This window comes from Eubalaena glacialis, chromosome 15 (assembly GCF_028564815.1).
Source record: "Eubalaena glacialis isolate mEubGla1 chromosome 15, mEubGla1.1.hap2.+ XY, whole genome shotgun sequence".
Lineage (NCBI taxonomy): Eukaryota > Metazoa > Chordata > Mammalia > Artiodactyla > Balaenidae > Eubalaena > Eubalaena glacialis.
Window position 1 is genome coordinate 46,486,019 of NC_083730.1, and position 16,610 is coordinate 46,502,628.

The window sequence follows — 16,610 nt, forward strand, 5'->3', positions numbered from 1 at the left end:
TAGGATGAATTCTGAGATAAAATGATTGAATTAACAATTATGCAAGATAGTTTACAATTTGAACCTATTTACCATTTTTTCTTTTGGTTTCTAGTCCAAAATACACTTTTGTATAATCTGCTTGAATTAGCCTCTTTAGTAAACATCCTGGTTTCTCAGCCCCTCTGGTTGAAAAGGTGCCAGTATGGCATTCTCATGACCGAAAAATCTGAACTTCATATGGATATTAAAACATTGTATTTCCAGAACTTTTCTGAGTTCTTCCGGGTTATTATGTATTTAATGTTAAATTAGTTAGTAACATTGTGTATCTCCTATCATTTCTTCTTAGACATTAATAGTTTTTTGAACCAGTACCATTTCTCCCCTGAGTGAGCTAAAAATGTATGTATGGCCTCTTACAGAGTGAAAACACCTGCAAAATTTTAAGATGGAATTATTATCAGGGCATTGTCTCACATGGTAGTAGATTATTGCAGTGCATTGCAGGGGGGAGGGAAGAAACAGACCTCACCAAACCTCATCAAGACTGTTGTGTTTCCTAAAAATTATGTGACTTTTCTTGATTAAATTTTCAGGTTCAAGTAAGACGTATAAGCTCAGAATGATGCTTGAGAAGGCATAAATTGTCGAAACATTGATATCCCGAAATAGAAGTTTGGGGTTAAAGTTTGAAAAAAATATGAATATTTTAACATATTATTTTCTTTTAATGCAGTTTTTTTCTTTAGGCTAAATTGGATACCTCTTGAAGCCTGTAGTAGAAATGACAGTGATAGCTCAGTGGATTTGAGAGTAGTTAGCCAAAATATTCACCAAGCTTTTTCTTAAAATTCTCTGCCATTTTGGAAGTCTTATCAATTAACTTCTCATTCTACAGCAATTTTTACTTTCTCATGTAGCTCTTTAAAGGTTGGACATCTTTGGGGGATGTTATTTTATCAGATATTTTAACTTTGAGAGATTCTGGAGAAGTTTTTTTTGCACTTAGATAACAATTTTCTTACTTTCTTGGTATTTTGAGTAACATATTAAAATTATGTTACTCCAAAAGCTAACCAAAGGAAATCAGAATTCCAGCTTTCACTTGATAGCCATTTTTTGTTATTGCATTAATATATTATCTGTAGATTCTTAAAATTCAATTGATGTGAGATAGTAATATATCTTTCTTATTTCTATACTTAATGTTTGCCATAGAACAATCACTGACATGGCATAAAAATTTTGGCAGTTGTCTTCTAGGCAATTAGGTTGACATGATTTAAACTACTCTGTTCTTTTGGGTCTTCTAATTTGTAACTTAAAAAAATTGATTGAAGCCAGTAAGAAGAATGAAAACCAAAACTTGTGAAGTGTTAACAGTTTGTTAAACTGAATCTGTTTCTCAAACTAGCGTTATTTAGCAGCAAAAAAACCTCCTTACTTACCTTTTAATTATTGAGAAGCAGTTCTCCAAAACTCAAATTTTTGCTTGAAAGCTTGAATTTTGTCATTGGTAACACATACTGTCAGTTTTTCTTGAAGCGTCAGGCTCATTTTGCTCTTTTTTGGGGAAATGTAGGTCAAATACAGAAGTCTAAATGACCATAGTTTTTCAGTTGTACCTTTAAGTAAAAATGATGTTCCGTGAAAAAAATGTGGCTAGTTCAGCTCACAATGCAATGATCTATTGCACAATTTGATTTTCAAGACAACCACAGTACTTTGGTATGCTGCAGAAATGCCGTATGCATACTTCTCGTTTCATCACAGATTTCTTTTTCTTTTTTCGTTTTTTAATTAATTTTTATTGGCGTATAGTTGATTTACAATGTTGTTTTACTTCTCAGTTATACATATACATTTATCCACTCTTTTTTTAGATTCTTTTCCCATATAGGTCATTACAGAGTATTGAGTAGAGTTCCCTGTGCTGTACAGTAGGCTCTTATTATCTGTTTTATATATAGTAGTGTGTGTATGTCCATCCCAGTCTCCCAGTTTATCCCTCCCCCTGCTTCCCTCTTGGTAACCGTAAGTTTTGTTTTCTACCTCTGCATCACAGATTTCTTATGAATGAGACATACCCCAAACTAATTAGGTTCTTATAACTAGTTTACATGAGATATACATAGAATCTTTCTGAAATAATTCATATTTCAGCCTGAGTTACATCTTGGGGCAGAATTTTCTTATGACTAAAATACATGTTGTGTAAGAGAGCATTTTTTAGTTGATCTTAAATAAATGTTTCAAATCTCTTCTGTTAAAAAATCCATGTTGATCCTATCCACATCAACCTGTTTAGTAGACATCGATTGTATTTTCCTACGTTTTTTGCCCAGAGACCTATTTTTGTCGTGTGTCTTCCCCCAGGCAGTCAGTCCTATCATTTTAGTTACTCGTTAGTCTCCTTCCTCAGTGTCTCCTCTCCCTCTCTTCCTTCTGAGAAGATAGTACCACACAGTTGTAGACAGCAGAATATGTTTAGTTTCCAATGTTTTCTCATGTGGCTCAACAACTTTTTGACTCTTTGGATTTTAATCTGCAATGAATTCCAGCAAACTCAAAGCTCATTATTTTAAGAATAATTTGAAACACTTTCCTTGAAATTTCTAATTCATGCAAGAAACACAGGAACTTTCTTTATATTAGGAACTTTAGTACTAAGGGAAATTGGTCTGCAGACCACCTCCACCCTGGAAATCCATGGACACATTGCTCTAGCCCACCCATTGGAGGCTGGTGCCCTGAATTTTTTCTCATTCTCTTTCTACTTTTGTGCATGTTTGCAGAAAGGTGAGTGCAGTTTTCCCCTAAGGTCTTGCCTTGGCTGAATTGAAAATGGAGTTCCATTTAGTGTGAAACTGTTTTCAGTATAACACAACATAGTCATTTACCTGCTGTTGTATCAAAGGAGTAGGTGAACTGACTTATAGATTCATTCAGCAGACACGAATAGAGCACCTCAGATAGGCTAGACATTGTTTGAGGAAAATAGATGACCAAGACGGAGTTCCTTCCCTCATACGATGGGATGAGCGCCGTGAAGGGGCTGCATCAGGTCCTCAGAAGGCATGCTGTGGGGAGTGAGGGCTGGTTAAGGGTTTACAGAGGAGGTGAGGGATAGGATTTATCTGGACTGAGCAAAGGAACTCTAGTCAGAGGGAACAGCATGAGCAAAGGTGGGTTCCAGAAAATAGGAGTATTTCCATCTGGCTACCATCAAGGGCGTGGGTTGGTCGATGGGCCGGATTGGGAAGAGTCTCGGGTCTCCCCTGCCCAGCCTCGTGTTCTGGCACTTGGGGTCCCTGAACTTCCTGGCCGAGAGCAACTGGCCTTGGTTCACATAGCTTTACTAAAGCTGTCTGTGGTTAAGAGAGAAGTTGATGAGCCTTTAATCAGCGGGGCAGTATTGTGGGGGAGATTGCACAGCTCCCCTGGGAGTGGGAGATTTCACTGTCCATTTGACTCACCGACGGTCCTGACCTTTGCTAGACTTGCTCTCAGGCTGTTTTATTCTTTGCGTAGAGGTGGAGTCCGGTTGGGCCACTTTGGTGTGAATTCCTGTGGGCCCGTTGAGGAATCACCTGGCCACGTGCTTTGCTCTTTTGGGCCTCAAGGAGGTTGGTGCCCTGCTGGGTCAGGTGGATCTGGGGATGGGCGGGCAGGGCGTGGGGGTGTGTTGTGGGAGCGGGTGGCTTGGTAGGTCCTGGCTCAAAGTCTCCCCGACGTTCTGGCTGGGTTTCTCTCAGTTTGCTCAGAGCGTAGCTTGTTAGTTGCCTGCAGCTTTCTTATCGCAGCCCTTTAGCCTCCTGGCTGGGTGAGTCTGGCTGTGCTCTTCTGAGCTGTTACAGTTTGCTTTGTGTTTCAAAGGTCCTTCTGGTTTCTTTCCTCACCAAGTTCTCTGGTCACCGTGGCTCTTTTGGGGGGTTCTTTTGGTTTGGGCCACCGTGTTGGGTATTTCTTTTTTCTGGGCCTCTCTTACTGGTCAGGCTTCCCATGCTAATATTTTTGTCTTGTGAGTAGCAGGAAACATCAGAAGTTCTGAAAAGGGGGGTTGCTGGAATCCTTTGTTTTAGAGCAATTCTTCTGCATGGAGTGTGGGTTACAGAGGGTAGAGCCAGTGGCTGGGAGAACAGGTGGGAAGTTTTTTCAGTAGCTCAGGTGATAGACGATTCAAACCTGATCAAGGTTGTAGTTGGATCACGGCAGAGTGGAGAGGACGTGAATAGTGGGATTGAAGGAAAGGGAGAAGCTTGAAGACAATGCTTGTATTCTGGCTTAGACAACCAGGCTGTGGGTCGTAGGGACTATAGAAAGGCAGGTGCCTTGAGGGGGCAATTTTGGTTTTAGAGATATAGAGTTGGGATGCTTATAGGATAGCCAGGAAGAACTTGTCAGTAGGTAGGCAGATGGACATAAGGGCTTAGAGCCCAGGAGAAATGTCTAACCGGAGAGAGATTTGGGTGTCTTCGGCATATAGGTGAATGATACATATCTGTTTTCCCCCTCACACACCTGAGTTAATAAAACTAACTTGTGCAAGCAGAAGTGACTCACTAAGTTAGTTACTCTTAAATGTGGAATGATAGGGGTTAAATTGGAATATGAAGGAGGCCCAAGTGTAGTTTGAAGGGTTTCCCATGAGGCTCTGTTCCCTTTTTCACTCCCCAGCCCTAAATGGGAAGCAGTGTGATTGACACTGTGGAAAGTTTAGATGGCTACCCAAGGAGAGCTGGTGGAGGCTGAAGACAAGGTAGCCACAGATGAAATCCATCAGCCTAGGGCAAGTGGAGAAATAGGAATAGGAAAATGAAGGGAGAGCGAGATCATGAAAGTGAAGAGAGACCTTCGCAAAAATAAGTAAATAAATAAAAATGATGATCAGCAAAACAAGCATTGCAGTGGGATATATAGTTCAGTGGGGTAAAGTCTGGAAGGAGAATCATGGATTTGGTAAGTAGGAGCTCTGTGACAGCCACTACAGGAGCTGTTTTTGTGGTGTCATAGGGCACCAGCCAGATTGCCTAGCCTTGGATTGGATTGCCTTGGGTTGGATTGTAAATCAGAGGTCAGATGAAAGTGGATCAAAGGAGCCTTATAAGATGGGAAGACCTGAGCTTATGTGGATGCTTAGGGAGTGAGGGCATGGTTTGAAGATTTGAGGAAGGGAACAAATTACAACGTATGATCTAGGAAGACTTAATTCATTTACTTATTCATACATGTTTGTCTGTCTGTGGTTCTGCACTGAGCAGGAGCCACATGGTCCCTGCCTTCATAGAGCTTGTAGCCAGTGGGAAATTCGCGTAGTTGCAGAGCAACTATTCTGGAAAAGAGTGTGGAGTGCAGTTTGCTATGGGGCACCGGATGGGTGGATGGGGGCACTAGACTAGGCGTCAGGGAGAAGAAGGAGGTTAAAGCTGAGGCCAGAAGCTTAAGTTAGGTGATTAAAGGGTGAGCCTGGGGAAAAGTACTTCAGGTAGGAATGGGATATTTGAAGGCTAAGAGATGAGAGAGAAATGGAAAGTTTAACAAAAAAGAAAAAGGGTAGGGGGCTAAAGCATAGAAATCAGAGAGGAGTGTGGGCCGAAGCCAGAGAGAGAAATACGGGTCCAGTCATAGAGAACCTTGTAAGCTGGGTTTGAGAACTTGGACTTCAGCCTGAGGACAATGTCAGACCACTGAGCTTAAATTTTAAGTAGGAGAGTGACATGATCCAGTTTGCATTTTAGAAGTACTTAGGCTGTACTGGTGTGGATGGATTAAAGTCAGCAATTCTGGAATCAGGGAGACCAGGTAGAGGGAGTGGGATCAAGTATATGGGTAGATTAATTTTGGAGATGGGAGAGGAGATAAAGACGTTCATGATAGCAAAAATTAGATGCATGTGGAGAGGGAGGTTGAGGACATGCTTATCTAATAAGGTGGGTGACTGAGCTCTTAGAGTGAGCGGCTCTGTTTTACGTGAACAAATGTTAGTATAAACTGTTTCCTAGACTAGGTTAAGAGATTTGGTTTCTACCTTGGCGCATACTAGAGGCTTAGTGAAGAGTTGTTGAGTGACTGTTTCCGATTAAATCACTTCTCTTGGTATGGCAGCTCCAGTTCATTCTCTTCCCTGCCCACTCATCAATACCATTCTAGTGTTGGATGTTAGACACCTCAGAAGAATGTGGAGGGGCTGGCAGGGAATGAGGAACAGTGGAGAAAATGCCAGGATCGGTCAGTGTATTAGTTATCTATTACTTTGTAACAAATTACTTCCAAACTTAGGGGCTTAAACCAACAAACATGTATTATCTCATAGTTTCTGTGGCCAGGAATCTGGACATGGTTTGGCTGGATGCCTCTGGTTCAAGGTCTCTTACTCGGCTACAGAGTGTAGGTCGGGGCTGTGGTTGGAGGCTCCACTGGGGGAGGATCCACTTCCAAGTTCACCCACATGCATCTGGGCAGGATTCTGTTCCCTGAGGGTTGTTGGACTGAGGACTTTGGTTCTTCGCAGGTTATTGGCTGGAGGCCTCACTCAGTTCCTTGCCCTGGCGCCTCTCCATTGGGCAGCTCCCAGCCCCATTGCTTTCGCCATATTTTCTTTGTCAGAAAAGAGTCTCTAGGTCCAGTGCACACTCAAGGGGCAGGGGAGCCTTCTCAGAGACTGCTTACTGCCGTCAGGTTGCCATTCTTTTATTTTTATTATTTTATTCTCTGGTTGCCATTCTTAAGCGTATATGTTAACTTAGCTATATTGTTTCAGCATGAGTGAATCTAAATCCTATGACCTTGTGGGAAATTAGGTATTTTTGAAGGGGAGATAGATTCATTGAAATCTGACAATGCTAAATACCATTCTCCATGTTACTATTTTATAAGTAAATTTGACGTCTGTTAAACAACGTGGCAGAATGAGGTAGTGATGCATTTATTCTGCAGCATTGTTTATCATTACTGCTTTTTAATGTTTATTAAAGGTAAAAATAGCCGTGTCTGTGGATACCTTAAAAAGAGAAATGCCTAATCTAGGTTTGTCGTCTCTGTATTGGTAGGTATTCCAAATACTATTTGGAATTTGGTTGGGAACAGAATGCATTTTCCTCTCGGGGCAGTGTTACATGTATAGAGGGTGAGTAATTTCCTTACCCATCTTGTGACCAGCCTGTTTATCACAGGATGTACTGTGAAGCTTCTCGGGACACATACGCTTGCGCACATGGCGTTAGGCTCTGGTGGTTGCAGCTGTGGCTAAGCCTCTCCCCACCGGAGCCCCTCTGTCTGAGGGCCCCGGGCCATGGGAACTTTGGACACAGAGGCCTTGGCTCTGGAGCCAGAGCTGTGTGCAGAGAAGCCCCAGGAGCAAGATCCCAGAGGTCTGCTCTTGGAGCTCCACACCCCCTGCCCCATGCTAGGAGAAAGGCCTTGTTGTAAAGAAAGAGAAGGAAAGGCTCCTAAAGATCACCACTTGCCCAGAGTCTCACGCATTGTTGTTAGAAGAACTGAAGTGGATGATTTTTGGAAAAGCTGAACTGTGCCCCTTGGGATTTCTGTGCCTGAGTTGCCCTGGAACATTGAAGATTTGGGGGACATATGACCTCTGTCTTCTTCAGCTTTAAGGAATACCCCATAGAGAAGAGAGGAAACTCTTCTGGATAGTGTGAGAGCAGTGAGCGTAATTACGGGGCAGGTTTTCCGCTCTTTGTAAAGAAGCCAAACCAGACCATTCTAACTGAGCTGTAAACAACGTAATAAACGGCCTGATAAGCGTTCCTTTCATTACCTGTTCTCCAGCCGAGAGTAGATGGCCACTTGTTAAGGCTGGAGAAGGTGCTTTGCTTGGGGGACTGGACAGGCTTCTCACAGCCCCTTGTACTTGTTTTCTCGGTGCTGTGTTCATCTCTGCAGCCCTCTCGCTCTTCCCACTTCTACCCACCTGCCTTTGTGACTCCTTTTCCCTTTCAAGCCTGCCCCTCATGTTTGTCTTAACCTGAGTGAAAATGTGGAGGTGTTGAGAAGGAGGTGGGTTGTGGAGAGATTTTTCTAGAACTTGGATTTCCTAGGTCCTATTTGGGAGTTCTGGCGAATGGAGAGCCCCTCCGGCTTTGTGTGTTTACAGTTTTCTCCTTCCGGTCCATTTTCCTGGCCGCCTTAGACCATGCTGGCTCTTGTCACCACTGCTTGGACTGCACTTTTTTTTTACCAGTTTAATCAGAGCAGCCTGCCCCCAGCTCTTTCCCCCTTGTCTTCTCTTTTTTCTCCTTTTCCATCTGAATCTCTTTCTTTTTCTTTTTTTGATTCCCAGAGGCTCCAGTGATTGAATATTTATAAAGTCTTTTCTTTCCACTTCTGCCTTTTGTCAGGATAATAACAAAGAGAATAATATATGAGTAATATTGTGATTCGAGTTGAAGATTGGGTCCATTGAAGGTTAAAAGGTTTTCTGAGGATACCTACAATGCCATGGAAAATTGTTTACTCTAGTTATTACTAGGTATTTTTACTCATGTCTTGGGCCCACTGGAGAGTTTCAGGTAGCACCCCAATTTTATTTCTCTCTAGCATGTATATCCTATACTGGGCCGACTTAATTTATTCTGTTTCATGGGCATACTTGTTTTCCGTCATAGCAGAACTTGACAGAGTTCAGTTTAAACTACAGCAAAAACCCTCCTCAGTTAAAATAGGAAAGATAGCTTAAAGGATGTTTGTCAGTTTTATTTTTGGCTATGTGGCACAGCAAAATGTTTAGGAAAACATAACTTAGTGATTTTAAATCTCAAATTTGTAATTATTTGTTTTCATGATTAATTTTCTCGAGTTAGTAAAAGTCTTTGGCTCTACGAGGTCTTTGTGTTGTATGTTCGTTAGGGATGAGAAACATAGATTCTTCGTTGTCTGAATGAATTGTTCATAAATTAGAAAGCTATATAAAAGAGGATGTATTTGGTATAAGTTAAACTAATTATGAAAGGAAGCTTCTGCTTTTTTGCTTGTTACAAATGTTAATGATGTTTAGAGAATGGTTTTTCAATTTTCAAACATGAAGGTGCTTAAGCCTTACCTAAGGCAACCCAGGTCTTATCAACAGAGATTCTGATTGCGATCCTGGTTGATTTTTAATTAATACTTCAGGTAATTCTGGACCCTGGGAACTTATTTCTTTTCTTTCTTTTCTTTTTAAATTTATTTATCTTATTTATTTTGTTTTTGGCTGCATTGGGTCTTCATTGCTGCACGCGGGCTTTCTCTAGTTGCAGTGAACGGGGGCTACTCTTCCTTGCGGTGCACGGGCTTCTCGTTGCAGTGGCTTCTCTTGTTGTGGAGCACGGGCTCTAGGCGCGTGGGCTTCAGTAGTTGTGGCACGTGGGCTCAGTAGTTGTGGCTCACAGGCTCTAGAGCACAGGCTCAGTAGTTGTGGTGCACCGGCTTAGTTGCTCTGCAGCATGTGGGATCTTCCTGGACCAGGGCTCGAACCCGTGTCCCCTGCATTGGCAGGTGGATTCTTAAACACTGCGCCACCAGGGAAGCCCCTGGGAACTTATTTCTGACAAACACCCCAAATGGTTGGGAAATAATTTAGTGCTAAATAGTTTTACTTTTTAGACTGGTTATCTCATATCATTTGATCTTTCATAGAACTAATCTTACCTGTTAAAAAACGGATTAATTTGTTTATAACATCATGTTTTACTGGAGACAGAAATGGCTATCACGGTGAAGAATTTTTTTCCTCCAGAATGGAAATGGGCAGAATGGACAGACAGGTTGTTTAAGACAACCAGGATCATGTGTTTCTTTATGAGTCTGCACTGACTATGTGATTGAGTTATAGGTTGATCCTAAATTTGTTATTTAGTGTTTTTAATTATTAGAAAGATACACTGTAATTCACTTAACAAGGTCAGTAAAAGTTATTAAAGTACGTGGCCTTACATGTTAGCCAATGGAAGTAATTTCAAAACAAAAGACTTATAAAAGTCTTTATAATATTTTCATAGCTAAGCAGCTCTGTGAGGTTTGTTACTATACCATGATATCTTAATTGAAATATTATCTCTTTATTTTTAAATATTTGGAGCTTGCTAGTGTTAATAATTCTTTACTGAAATCATGTTATATATGTTGCCTTCTTGGTAATTAAGTTAACGGCTTAGATATTATGACTTCTAATAATAGTGCAATTTCCAGTTTGACTTGGAGGAAGAGAACTTGGACTTTATTTTCATTTGAATCAAGAGACCAATGGTAGGGACTTCCCTGGCAGTCCAGTGGGTAAGACTCTGCACTCCCAACGCAGGGGGCCTGGGTTCGATCCCTGGTCGGGGAGCTAGATCCTGAATGCCACAACTAAGAAGTCTGCATGCAGTGACTAAAAGATCCTGCGTGCTGCAGCTAAGACCCGGCGCAGCCAAAAAATAAAATAAAATAAATAAATAAAAATAAATCTTTAAAAAGAGACCAATGGTAGAGAATGAGAAGATGCCTTGTTTTTTGATTTGAACATATGCTCTAGCTTTGGAAATCTTTGAAATTCATTTCCCATGCTGTGTCCCCTTTCTCCTGCCTGTTATACTTACTTTCATGATTAAGTAAATTGAAATTATGAAAGGTATTTTAATTGTGAAAACACAGGGAAATTGGGGATGGTTGTAAAACATAGTTCAAATAGGTCTCCCTTTTATTTTTTCTCAAGATAGCATTCTTAAGTGGGTAGAGGTTCATTTCGCATTCACTTTAAATGTATTCTGAAATCATTCATTTTCAGCAGATTTATAATGTTTCCAGGATGTGTTTATTTATGGTTTCATCTTTTAGTCTGTAATTTCATTAGGTAAGGTTCCTTACTGATTAGATTAAAAATGTAATTGTCTGCATTTTTCCTTCCCTGATTCCCTCATTTCTTCCTGATTCTACTTTTCTCTAATGTGGTTTATAGCTCAACTCTTCAGGCTCCTGTCACGCTTTAAAGAGGCTCTGTGTTTAAGTGAATAACAGTGAATTAACAAATGACAGTGCTGAGAGCTATCGTGTGTTAGATCATGTGTTCAGAGTCTAGTTTTTGAATTTTCAGCTGTGTTTAAACTAGGCTGAACTGATGATTTGGTTGTTGTAATTCCGATGTTTTAGGCAGTTTATTCTTTTTCAGGATTTTGGTTTTTACAGAGGAACCCCCATGGCTTCTTAGTTTCTGGTACTGCTTGGCAGTTGTTAGTTATTCAACAAATATTTATTGAATAAACACATCTCTACCCTGAACGTTTTAATAAGACTGTTGGAAAAGTCAAATTTTATTCAAAAATATTTAACTTTGATCAGTATTAAAACGCAAGTAATACCCTCAAGTAACTTAAAACTGTTGAACTGCAGAGTGGAAGTGGTAAAAGTACCTGTTGGAAAGAATTTTTTGTTAATTTTTGGTGTCTACATCAGCAAAGCTTGAGCTGTTGGCTAAGATCTGAAATAGATCTGTACTGTATGTGATCATTGTATTCATTATTGCTTGATAAGGTGGATTCTGACCACAGAATTCTTTCATTCTATTTATTAGTCAGCCTGTGACTTACTGGAAAGATAGGGAGGAGGATATTATAGGCTAGTAATTATTTGCTCTGCAGATTTTCTTGAGCCCATACCTGACTTTGAATTATTATCACCATGGTAAGATACTCTGTTTAAATAGTGCTTTGACATAAAGGGAGTCATTTGTTTTACAGCCTGGCACAGCCTAGAAGTCTGTTTTTTTTGTTTTTAACTCAAGCAATACTTTGGTCCTAGGCAAAGTATGAACTATAGTTCACATGTCGTGTGGCCTCATCCTGGGGTTTACAGCATTATTATTAGAGATAATATATTTAGCTTTTACAAACTTGCATGAGTAATGTCTGGAAACTTGTTGCACAAGGGGCTAGATGTGGAAAGAAGGACACTTACAAGCATGTGAAATAGATTATTGTGAGTTCTTAGAAATTCAGAGAATACCTGATTCAGATATCTGTGGTTACTGTCAAGGGATGTCTATATGCAGTGTTTTGCCTTTTTCCATATTGTTTATTTCCTTACATGTTCTGTAGATTATATGGGAAACTGTTTTCTCTCCTGTGACTTTGAAGTACCCCTCTGACTTCCTCCTCGCATTAGTTGAAATCTGTTTATCCCTCCTATTGTCACTTCCCTCATAACTTTTTACATTGAAGATTTTTCTTTTTCTTAGCCCCTCTCTCTCCTCTAGGACTTTCAGCCATTGCTTCTTCCAAATAGCTGTCCCTCAGAGTCATTCAGACCAGTGCTTCAATCTTGATTTTTAAAAATTCCAGCTGTGTAACTTCTGAGTTTGTTTTCTGATCTCATAATGGGGAAAGTTGTACCTGTATCCTGGGGTGGTGTATTCGTTTCCTAGGGCTGCCGTACACATTACCACACTCTGAGTGGCTTAAAGCAGAAATTTATCACCTCACAGTTCAGTTGGCCGGAAATTTGAAATCAAGGAGTTGGCAGGGCTGTGTGCCCTCTGGAGGCTCTAGGGGAGAATCCTTCCTTGTCTCCAGCTTTGGGTGCCTGTTGGCATTCCTTGGCTTCCTAGGCTGGTGGCCAGATCACTCCAATCTCTGCCTCCATCCTCACATTGCTTTCTCGTGTGTGTGTGTGTGTGTGTGTGTGTGTGTAAAAATCTCCCTCTGCCTTTCTCTTGTATGTGCACTTGCCGTTGGATTTAGGGCCAACCCAGATAATCCAGGGTGATCTCCTCATCTCGAGATCCTTAACTTAATTACCTCTGCAAAGACTCCTTTTCCAAGTAAGATAACATTGACAGGTTCTGGGAATTAGGATGTGCACACATCTTTTGGGGGCCTCCATTCAACCTGCTACATAAGAATTAAATGAAATGTAATTATGTGTGTGTTTAAGTATATGTATATATGGCATTTAGCTCAGTGCCTGACGAATGTAGTTACTCAGTCAATGTTAATTCATTTCCCGTCCCTTTAGCAATCTATGCTCTCTAACATTCTGTCCCCCAGGATGCTTTCGGCAGTTATGCTCAATTCAGAGCATTCCTGCTCCACTTTGCCGCCACTGACGTCCTGTGGTGACCATCAGGAAGTCTGCTCCTCGTCTTCCATCTTTCCTTGCTTGGCCATACCTGGGTGTCCTCATGTCTGTGCTGTGCTCTCTCTCCCGACCCCAGTCTTTCTAACCTTCCACATCTGGCACTTTCTCACCTTCATTAATGTTACTTCTCATCTTCACAATGAGCTCTAGTCCCCTCATCTCCTTTCTGTTTTTTCACCCCATTTGTCCATTTGGACCTTTACAACTTATTTTCCATTGCTGCCAACACTATTCAAGTTGGATCGCTTATCCCTGTATATCCTTTGCAGCTGTGCACCTCAGAGCCTCTGCTTATACTGTCCCATCGATGGAAATGTTCTTCTCCCTCCTTCCTCCACCTTCTCTTAGTGCTTTCGCTTTAAATTTCATCTTTCCTCCTTCCACTCAGGCCACAGTCATGCTCAGGTCCCTCCTGTTACAAGAAAACTTCCCTTGACCTTGCTCTCACTTACCTGTTCTAAAACTGGACTGCTTTCACTTTATCCACTCAACTCCTTACTAGTTTCCTTTTGTTTCCATTATTTGGGTGAAACTGCTCTCTTGAAGGTTGACCATGATCTAATAGCATTTTTAAAGGCTAACTGGGATGGTGGTAAAGAGCTGGGTTGCTGGAGCTGACTGCAGGGGGTGAAGTCTAGCTCCACTACTTGCCAATAACTGTGTGACCTTGAGCAAGTCCCTTAACTCCATGCTTCAATTTCCTTATCTGTAAAATGGGAATATTAGTACCTACCTTATAGGGTTGCTTGTAAGGGTTAAATAGATTAGTTTATGTAAAGAACTTCTAAGGATGCCCAGTAGAGTATGCACTAGGTATTAGTTTTTTTTATTTTCTAAGCTATTGTGTTTTAGTCTTTCTTGTTAGCCTCTGTGGTGACATTTGACATGGTTGACCGTTCCCTTTTCTTTTGTCCAGTGACTTCTTCACCATGTTCAAGCTCAGATTAATTCATCTCGGGGTGTTTTATCTTTGTGTTTCCTATTTGTGGTCTGAACTTCACCTTCTTATCTCCTTTCTAGATAGTTTTTCCTGTGGTAATCCACCACCATGGTTCCTACTTTTACTTTTGTGTGAATGTCTCCCCAAATTGTATTTGTACCTTGTCTTTCTTAGCTCCAGCACTGCGTTTATAGCTGCGTGTGAGAATGCCTAACCAACACAGTCTCCCTCACAATCAGCTCTGTAGTTGACTTCTGGTTTTGTTAAAGGACCTGGAGATTGTGGCGATTAGAAACATGGATGTCGGGATCAGAGGGATGTTGTATTTGAGTCCTTCAGTACTCAGGAAGCCTTTCCAGATCACTGCAGACTGCACAGTCTCCTTGGCTTGAATACATAGCGTGCTTTCAATGAGCGAAGCTGCGTGTGGAAAGAGGTAGAGAGACACAGCTTTATGGCAAATGTACTCCTTAGTTTCATTAAGTTGAGAATGAGGCACGTTCATAAATCTTTCCTCACAAACCCAGGGTAGGATGCCTAGAAGCTGTTGTAAACTGTTGATTTTTGAAGTTTTTTTTCCTTAAGTTGTAGTTTTTCCCCCCTGGAAAACAGACTAGGTAAGGAAGTTAAATTTATGTCTCACAATGCAGAGGCAAATAGCAAATGAACTAAATTAGAGAACATGGCATCATTTTAATTAACCAGTGGTAGTTTTTAGTGTGTTTCTGAGTTGTCTTGAGACCAAAGGGCAAGGATGGGAAAGATTTCCCTATTTGTTTTCTGAAACGTAGTCTCTTGTAAGTTGGAATAGAAATTTTAGACAAGCATTTCCTGGCTTGCCAATACGATATTATATTTTATAGTAATGATAATTAGCAGGCAAGTATAGTTATTTGAGTGTGGGTTACTGTACTTTTATGATGTTTGGTAATCAGACAGTCTGGACCATTCAGTGCTGGTTTCTTGTGCCTTGAAACACTGACACATGGCCTTCCTCCTGTTAACAATGCCTCTGTTTAAACACAGCTTCATTCCTTAATGGGTTTTGATCTTTAGGGATTAAACCCGTGAGGACTATTAACCTAAGGAATGTAACTCAATTAGCTGTGAATGATTTAAAATAAACTAATAGATTTCCATTTGGAGAGCTTGGTGTCTCACTTTCCTTTATTTTTTCTCCATCCATCTAATGAATAGTAAATGCAGTCTTTTGGTAAATGATTCACCTTTGTCACAGGTGCCATCAGTAATACATTTTCTTAACAGTTTTGTTACCTGATATTTTGAAAGTTTTTAGGAAAATTTGACTTTGATTATCCTTTTCTATACTGGATATTTTCCTTGTTTCTTAAATTTGACTTGGTTTCAAGATTCAAACCATTTTCTTTATAAGAGTAGGTGTGTTAATTAAAAGTAAAAGCTATATAGTTTTTAAAAGTTCTGTTTCCAGGACAGACAGTGAGGCACATGTGTTCTCACCTAGTATATCCTTGCTTAGGCCAGTACTGTTTCTTCCAAGTCTGGGAATCAGTACTGGTCTTGGCTTAATAACCCTTGGCTCGGTCCTGCTTCTCCATGACAGGTCTTTTTTTTTTTTTTTCAGTTTGGTGCATAACAAATATTTAGGATATTTACACCACTGATAACAGATTTTGTGTATAACTTTAGGATTAAATGATCCGAGAGATTGTAAATCAATTGGCATTCATAATCTATTTCATTTTTTTTTTCCTGCATCATTTCACTTGAACTTGAGATCTTGGTTTAGGTAGAGTTGCTAATGTTACTTTGGCTTTTCTTGAACATTTTCCCACATTTTTGGTTGGCTGTTCTCTTTGTTTTCATTCTTCACATTGTCTCGTTTGTCTTTTAAAGTCCATTAGAAAGCAAAAATATAATAAAAACTTGTGGGGCTTGTAACCCTGGTATAATAAATTCAAGCCGAAACGAGTTAAATCTAATTATAGGACTGCTTTCTAGAGAGGATGTGGACAGTCTTCTAAAAATGATTGAGGTAAAGCTTATGTGAAACCTGGATTTCTGTTTCTCTCTCTTTTATGGCTTGAAGGTGAGAGACTGTTAATTCACTCTGCTTCTCTGCTCTCGTTACCTATTTTCTGTTCATTGGTACTTTGAGCAAGTTCAAATTTCAAAAAATGGGAAAGGAGGTAGCAAACGTTTTGCTCATCTCTCTGTACCATGTCGAAGAAGCAGAACTGCGCCCAGAAAATGAGTCGGCATTTTTGATTTTTTCATTCGGCATTCATTTTTCGAGAGTGTCATTACTGTGTTGGGAGACAGCTTATCTTAAAATTGAAAGAGCCATTAACTGAGCCTTGCAGTTTCTTGGTTTTGCCATGAATATGAGCTTCCTTCTCTTGTCTGAATGGAGTTTATGATTTTTAGCTTCATGCTTGGAGAAGTTAGGGTAGAAGGGGCTTTAGAGAAATCTAGTGCGGTACTGCCAGTTTTAGGTGAGGAAACTGAGATCCAGTGAGCTGCCCATGGTAGCAGAATCAGGACCAAAAAAGAAAAGGTCTTTTGACTTGACTTCTGTGCCTGTCTGAGGAGGCTTGCCATC

At 40.5% G+C, this 16,610-nt stretch overlaps 1 protein-coding gene across 2 annotated transcripts in view; it reads left to right on the top strand.

Annotated features, from left to right (window-relative positions):
- B4GALT6 (beta-1,4-galactosyltransferase 6) overlaps positions 1–16,610 on the top strand; it is a 60,693-nt gene that overhangs the window by 695 nt on the left and 43,388 nt on the right. The window lies entirely within an intron of this gene.